Source organism: Schistocerca piceifrons, chromosome X, assembly GCF_021461385.2.
Source record: "Schistocerca piceifrons isolate TAMUIC-IGC-003096 chromosome X, iqSchPice1.1, whole genome shotgun sequence".
NCBI lineage: Eukaryota > Metazoa > Arthropoda > Insecta > Orthoptera > Acrididae > Schistocerca > Schistocerca piceifrons.
The window spans coordinates 772,280,106-772,288,750 of NC_060149.1; the positions used below are offsets into that span (position 1 = coordinate 772,280,106).

The following is an 8,645-nucleotide window of genomic DNA, read 5'->3' on the forward strand; positions in this document are numbered from 1 at the left end:
AGAAATGCAGATGATAAACGAGTATTCGTTGGACAAATATATTATACTAGAACTGGCATGAGATTACATTTTCACGCAATTTGGGTGCATAGATCCTGAGAAATCAGTACCCAGAACAATCACCTATGGTCGTAATAACGGCCATGATACGCCTGGGCATTGAGTCAAACAGAGCTTGGATGGCGTGTACAGGTACAGCTGCCCACGCAGCTTCAACACGGTACCACAGTTCATCAAGAGTACTGACTGGCGTATTGTGACGAGTCAGTTGCTCGGCCACCATTCAAAAATGGTTCAAATGGCTCTGCGCACTATGCGACTAAACTTATGAGGTCATCAGTCGCCTAGAACTTAGAACTAATTAAACCTAACTAACCTAAAGACATCACACACATCCATGCCCGAGGCAGGATTGGAACCTGCGACCGTAGCGGTCGCTCGGTTCCACACTGTAGCGCCTAGAACCGCACACCCACTCCGGCCGGACCGGCCACCATTGACCAGACGTTTTCAATTGGTGAGAGATCTGGAGAATGTGCTGGCCAGGGCAGCAGTCGAACATTTTCTGTATCCGGAAAGGCCCGTACAGGACCTGCAACATGCGGTCGTGCATTATCCTGATGAAATGTAGGGTTTCGCAGGGATCGAATGAACGGTAGAGTCACGGGTTGTACCACATCTGAAATGTAACGTCCACTGTTCAAAGTGCCGTCAGTGTGAACAAGGGGTGACTGAGACGTGTAACCAATGGCACCCCATACCATCACGCCGGGTGATACGCCAGTATGGCGATGACGAATACACGCTTCCAATGTGCGTTCACCGCGATGTCGCCAAACACGGATGCGACCATCATGACGCTGTAAACAGAGGATGGATTCATCAGAAAAAATGACGTTTTGCCATTCGTGCACCCAGGTTCGTCGTTGAGTACACCATCGCAGGCGCTCCTGTTTGTGATGCAGCGTCAAGGGTAACCGCAGCAATGATCTCCGAGCTGATAGTCTTCTCTGTATCGTTCCAATTTTAGTATATGTACCGCCGAAGCGAGTACTCCGAGCTGATAGTCCATGCTGCTGCAAACGTCGTCGAACTGTTCGTGTAGATGGTTGTAGTGCTGCAAATGTTCCCATCTGTTGACTCAAGGATCGAGACGTGGCTGCACGATCCGTTACAGCCATGCGGATAAGATGCCTGTCATCTCAACTGCTAGCGATACGATAAACCGCAACTGCGATAGGCTACAATCCGACCTTTATCAATGTCGGAAACGTGATGCTACGCATTTATCCTCCTATCACGAGGCATCACAACAACGTTTCACCAGGCAACGCCGGTCAACTGCTGTTTGTGCTTGAGGAATCGGTTGGAAACTTTCCTCATGTCAGCACGTTGTAGGTGTCGCCAATGGCGCCAACCTTGTGTGAATGCTCTTAAAAACTAATCATTTGCACATCACAGCATCTTCTTCCTGTCGGTTAAATTTCGGGTCTGTAGCACGTCATCTTTGTGGTGTGACAATTTTAATGGCCAGTAGTGTGTGATGGCCACAATGTATCTGTAGGGTATCGCTGTTTTCAGCTGTGGTCCGTGCAACATTTCCACACCTATAGACCCGGATCTGGATGACAGGATAATACAGACTTATGTCAAGTTCCACGCATTCTTCGAGCAGCGCTGACCGACCGAACATTATCCGAGGAAGAAATTCGGTCACGTATTGCACCTCCAGTATCACAGGCAACCACTGGGAACTGTCTGACTGCAACAGGAGTATGCTTCTGGCCATGCAGCCACTGACACCACGACAACACCAAGCACGGCTATTCCGTCGTCATGAACGAGTCGAATGGACGGTGGAATGGCGCTCTATCGTCATCAGTGATGAGAGGTTCTGTCAATATGAGAGTGATGGACGTACACATGCACGGTGTAGGCCAGGTGAGTTGCACGTTCCGGAGTCCATTCGCCCACGACACGTAAGTCCCACCCCAGTCCTCATGGTGTGGGGAGCCATCAATTACAACCCGCAGTCGCGTTTGGTGTTTCTCCACGTCTTCATCGCCATTGTTGAGTCTTGTACCATAAGAATCAAGCGATTGGATGTTGTTTGGTGGCCGGTATCCTCTATCTACAGCACAAGTGCACGCATGTATTAACAGAGTTCTTTATTTCTTAGACACATACAACAAGCACTCCGTCTGCATGCCACGAGTGGCCTACCGGAACCATCCGACCGCCGTGTCATCCTCAGAGGAGGATGCGGATAGGAGGGGCATAAGACCAGCACACCGCTCTCCCGGTCGTTATGATGGTATTCTTGACCGAAGCCGCTACTATTCAGTCGGGGAGAAGAGAAGTTTGTGGCACAACTTGACTAGAAGAAGGGATCGGTTGGTTGGACATGTTCTGAGGCATCAAGGGATCACCAATTTAGAATTGGAGGGCAGCGTGGAGGGTAAAAATCGTAGAGGGAGACCAAGAGATGAATACACAAAGCAGATTCAAAAGGATGTAGGTTGCGGTAGGTACTGGGAGATGAAGAAGCTTGCACAGGATAGAGTAGCATGGAGAGCTGCATCAAACCAGTCTCAGGACTGAAGACCACAACAACAACAAAAAATGGTTCAAATGGCTCTGAGCACTATGCGACTTAACTTCTGAGGTCATCAGTCGCCTAGAACTTAGAACTAATTAAACCTAACTAACCTAAGGACATCACACACATCCATGCCTGAGGAAGCATTCGAACCTGCGACCGTAGCGGACGATCGGTTCCAGACTGCAGCGCCTAGAACCGCACGGCCACTCCGGCCGGCACAACAACAACAGCACCCCGAAAAATCGCAACAGCGCATGGTGGCTGGATGGTCACCCATCCAAGTGCCGGCCACGCCCAACAGCGCTTAACTTCGGTGATCTCACTGGAACCAGTGTATCCACTGCGGCAAGGCCATTGCCCCTCTTAAACAGATAGCTGGTACTTAACTTTTAAGCGTCCATGTGTTGTGGTACAAGCTGTTCCGTACTAATCCACGTTAACCTCGTGAAGAACAAGTACCACTATACGATGAATAACAGACGCCAAAGTGGAGTGCGAGTTGATGAGTCAGTGACTAAGCTAGTGACTGACCGACTGCGCTAGTGATTGAGATAGTGAGCTGGTGACTGAGACTGAGACTGAGTGACTGATCTAGTGACTGAGACTCAACTTGTGACTGAGAGATCGAGACTGGGACTGAGCCTTCCGCTTAGCGGCGGCGATCTAAATACTTGAGGTCTAGAGGGCGTTGGCGGCATGTTGCTTGCGAGTCTGTCTTTGGCCTCTCTCCTGATAGGCACACTTGATCCAGCGCCTACTATCAAACTTCCTGCTACATCTTTGCCGACAAGTGTGCTGGCGACAGCTTACGCCATCACACCCGCTATTGCACGGGTTGTTATCCCTGTGCATTTTCAGGACGACAATGCATGTTCACATACGGCTGATGCTAAGCAACGTGCTCTTCGTGGTGTAAAACAACTGTCCCGGCCAGCAGGATCACCAAATCTCTCGCCAACCGAACGCGCATAGGACGTGACGAAGTGGGGAATTACTTGTTCAAAAAATGGTTCAAATGGCTCTGAGCACTATGGGACTTAACATCGATGGTCATCAGTCCCCTAGAACTTAGAACTACTTAAACCTAACTAACCTAAGGACATCACACAATTCCATGCCCGAGGCAGGATTCGAACCTGCGACCGTAGCAGTCGCGCGGCTCCGGACTGAGCAATTACTTGTTCTCCAGAACCTGTCAGAGCCATTGCCGAATTGCAATAAAAGGTGCAAGATGATTAGGACAATCCATCGCAGGATACAATTCCGTATCTGTATGATCGTTTGAATGCAAGAACACAGGCCGGTGTCGCTGTCAGAGGTACACTGTGTATTGATGCGATTGTTTACGCGCCCTTTATTGGGACATGCGTGTTTCATCTGGTCTGAATTTGTAATCGTATACGCCTATAAAAATGAACTACATGCCAAATCACTTGTCAATAAGATGACCTTCCGACACTGTATTTACGAATTTTTTACCTGAAAGCGTCTACTCGCTCGTCTGTCGAACACTCTTGTGTGGCAAAATACCGTCAGATTAGAGTCGCTAATAACTGAGAGACTAATAACCCGCAGCCCGCCCGGTTAGCCGTTCGGTGTAACGCTCTGCTTTCCGGGCGGGTGGCGTGCCGGTCCCCGGCACGAATCCGCCCGGTGGATTAGTGTCTAGGACGGGTGTGCCGGCCGGTCTGTGGATAGTATTTAAGGCGGTTTTCCTCTGCGGTTCTGCCTCAGCGAATGCGCTCTGGTTCCCCTTATTCCACCTCAGTTACACTATGTCGGCCATTGCTGCACATACACTGTCTCCACGTACGCGTACACCATTATTACTCTAACACTCAAACATTTGGTGTCACACTCGTCTGGTGTGATACGCTCCCGGGGGGTCTACTGGGTGCCGAATCGCACAATGACCCTGGGTTCGGTGTGGTGCGGCGGTGGGGTGAGTGGACTGCTGTAGCCTGTTGTGGGATTTAGTACCACTGAGGGCTACGTCGGGACGAAGCCTCTCCGTCGTTTCTAGGTCCCCAGTTCCATTCAATTCAATAACCCGTAAACAGTGGTTGAGGCCACTACGAAGAGATCATGTCTGTAGATAATTGTCGCATAATACTAATTTTGCCGGTGAGGTCAACGTCAGTGTAGGTGCATGTTAGTGACTGTTACAAATTAGCTTTGTGCAAAGTTACAAGTTGGTACAGCGTGGAAACTCGTTTACTTCGGATATTAATTCGAGTACCACTGTGAAGAGTTTGGGCAGCGTTACTTCGACCCGAAGTCAGAAATTAAAAATATTCGCCGAACTATAAGTGAATAGCGCTATTAACTGAAAATTGTAAAATAATGAAAGATGTCGTCTCATATGACTCGTAAATATGTTCGGAATTAAAGAAAAAGCAAGTGACAGGAGAGCTCACGTCGAAAGGAATGCAAAAAGTCTAAAAAGTCCAGCGCCGACCGAACGGGAGAGCTACGATGCGTCAAAGATGAAAAAAAAAACGGCCCAAAACAATTACGTAGATGGCCCATTGTACATACAGCGTACAGCGACAGTGCAGACTAGTGATTTATCTGTTCTGTAACAACTGTACTACTGTGTGTTATATTTAATAGAATGAGTGTTATGATTTTATCCCGGAGTTTTGATAAAAAAAAATCTGCAGCGTGGACCCGAATTACGCAGAGAGAAACTTTATTTTTTATTTTCTAGACACCAAGACACTTTGCTGATGCGCCAAGTTGCAAAATTTGTAACAAATAATATGTAAGGGGAGCACAGTAGCTGTTTATACAGGGTGAGTCACCTAACGTTACCGCTGGATATATTTCGTAAACCACATCAAATACTGACGAACCGATTCCACAGGCCGAACATGAGGAGAGAGGCTAGTGTAATTGTTTAATACAAACCATACAAAAATGCACGGAAGTATGTTTTTTAACACAAACCTACGTTTTTTTAAATGGAACCACGTTAGTTTTGAAACTTCCTGGCAGATTAAAACCGTGCGCCCGACCGAGACTCGAACTCGGGACCTTTGCCTTTCGCGGGCAAGTGCCCTACTGGCAGAAGTAAAGCTGTGAGTACCGGGCGTGAGTCGTGCTTCGGTAGCTCAGTTGGTAGAGCACTTGCCCGCGAAAGGCAAAGGTCCCGAGTTCGAGTCTCGGTCGGGCAGATTATAACATCTGCCAGGAAGTTTAATATCAGCGCACACTCCGCTGCAGAGTGAAAATCTTATTCTGGCACGTTAGTTTTGTTAGCACATCACAACATATAAACAAATACGTAATCAGTGCCGTTTGTTGCATTTTAAAATGTTAATTACATCCAGAGATATTGTAACCAAAAGTTGACGCTTGAAACCTCCGACGTTCAGTTGCGTGTTGTAACAAACACGGGCCACGGTCAGCGAGCAGCATCTGCAGCGACATGTTTACGATGACGACCGTGTTTACGAGTGTGGTTGTAGTGCACTGTTGTGGTTTGGTCTAGTTGTCGCTGTGTCCGCATGTAGCGCTTGCAGCTATTGTTATTCTGCATTCGTCTCCGCACGCAGGCCAACTGTATTACACCGTGTTACAAGACGTCTGTGATAGTGTAGTGTTGTAGGAACTGTGACCATGGTGTATTCGAACTCTGAAAAGGCGGAGATTATACTCATCTATGGCGAGTGTCGACGAAATGCAGCTGAAGCCTGCAGGGTGTATGCAGAACGGTACCTGGAAAGAGAGCATCCAACGTGCCGCACATTGCAAAACATCTACCGCCAACTGTATGCAACAGGTATAGTCGTAGCATGCAAACGGGTCCGTAACAGGCCCGTCACAGAAGAAGCGGGTGCAGTTGGTGTGTTAGCTGCTGTTGCCATGAACCCACACATGAGTACACGGGACATTGCGAGAGCCGGTTGACTGAGTCAAAGTAGTGTCATGCGCATACTGCATCGTCACCGCTTTCACCCGTTTCATGTGTCGCTACATCAGCAATTACATGGTGATGACTTTAATCATCGAGTGCAATTCTATCAATGGGCATTAACAGAGAATGCGTTGCAGTTCTACCTGTTTACCGATGAAGCGGGTTTCACAAACCACGGGGCAGCGAATCTACGGAACATGCATTACAGGTCCGTGGACAATCCTCGCTGGCTCAGACAGGTAGAGCGACAGCGACCGTGGACTGTAAATGTATGGTGCGGAATCATTGGCGACCACCTCATTGGTCCTCACTTCATTGCAGGGGCCCAAACAGCTGCAACATACATCGCGTTTCTACAGAATGATCTGCCAACGTTGCTCGAAATTTTCCCACTGGAAACGCGTCGACGTATGTGGTATCAGCATGATGGTGCACCTGCACATTCCGCAGTTAACACTAGGCTGACCCTTGACTGGATGTTCGACGGGCGTTTCATAGGACGTGGAGGACGCATAAATTGGCCAGCCCGTTCTCCTGATCTTACACCTCTGGAATTCTTTCTGTGGGGTTCGTTAAAGGAGAATGTGTACCGTGATGTGCCTACAACCCCAGAAGATATGAAACAACGTATTGTGGCAGCCTGCGGCGACATTACACCAGATGTACTGCGACGTGTACAACATTCATTACGCCAGAGATTGCAACTGTGTGCAGCAAATGATGGCCACCACATTGAACATCTATTGGCCTGACATGTCGGAACACACTCTATTCCACTTCGTAATTGAAAACGGAAACCACGTGTGTACGTGTACCTCACCCCTCATGGTAATGTACATGTGCGTCAGTGAAAAAGACCAATAAAAAGGTGTTAGCATGTGGACGTAATGTGCTGTTCCAGTCTCTTCTGTACCTAAGGTCCATCACCGTTCCCTTTGGATCCCTACGTAATTCGGTGCTCTCCGATACACACGATCAACAGCGGAGGAGTGGTACTCAAGCATCAACTTTAGGTTACAATATCTCCGGATGTAATTAACATTTTCCAATGCAACAAACGGCACTGATTACGTATTTGTTTATTTGTTCAGGTGTGCTAACAAAACTAACGAGATTCCATTTAAAAAAACTTAGGTTTGTGTTAAAAAACATACTTCCGTGCATTTTTTTATGGTTTGTATTAACCAATTACACCTGCCCCTCTCCTCACGTTCGGTCTGTGGAATCGATTCGTCAGTATTTGATGTGATTTACGAAATATATCCAGCGGTAATGTTAGGTGACTCACCCTGTATATTCCATTCGTAACTGAACCCTTTATGAAAATACACGCATAACTCTGAAAATTCAGCACCAAGGAAGATAAATGAGATTGTAATGAATGGTGTACAGTAAATAACGTGCATAATAAGATACAAACGATTAGAATTGTACATGCACTCCGACTACGAGAATGTAGTATGGCATGAACCACGTGGTGTAATGAAAGCGTCGAAACGCCCTTGACTTTTTCTGAAAGTCCTCTTCACATACCGCGGGAATTTTCCTATTGAAATAGGGTATGAAGCTGTTTGTAAAAGGGGCGAGGGGAAAATTAATCCGGCTTCAAAACTATCTGATGTAGAGGCAACACATATTGCAAAACTGCTGCTTCCACCGTGGTGTCCAACTAGTAGGGGGCCATTACTCTATGATATGTGAAGTAAGACACGTGCTGAAACGTGGTATTTTGTCTCTAGACACTCTAAAGGCTGCGTTTCATGTACCCACAGTTGTCAAAGGAGATGGTGGTTTCCAGATCATTAACACCAACGCTATAACGTACGTGTCATCAGTCCGTCTAGCTCAGATGATCTCGAAAGGACGACGGAGAGAGTCCCACACGCGTTGCAGTCCTCCATACTAAGACTGAAGCTGTGAGCCCGTTACGGCCATGCGGACAAGATGCGGCTCATAGCATGTTGTGGTTATATTTCGTGGTCTAATACCCACTCTGCGCTACGTATGATAATCTTTTCTCCAGTGGCCCATCAAAATTATTACTATCTATCGTACGAGGCGAAATGTCACTGAATGATACACCCATTTCCCTAAAATGGTCATTCTACCTCGTTACAATTCATG

At 47.5% G+C, this 8,645-nt stretch overlaps 1 non-coding gene across 1 annotated transcript; it reads left to right on the forward strand.

Annotated features, from left to right (window-relative positions):
- Positions 1-5,703: 5,703 nt before the first annotated feature.
- Positions 5,704-5,778, forward strand: Trnas-cga. The gene has a single exon. It is a non-coding gene; the product is annotated as a tRNA-Ser (tRNA).
- The last annotated feature ends 2,867 nt before the right edge of the window (positions 5,779-8,645 follow it).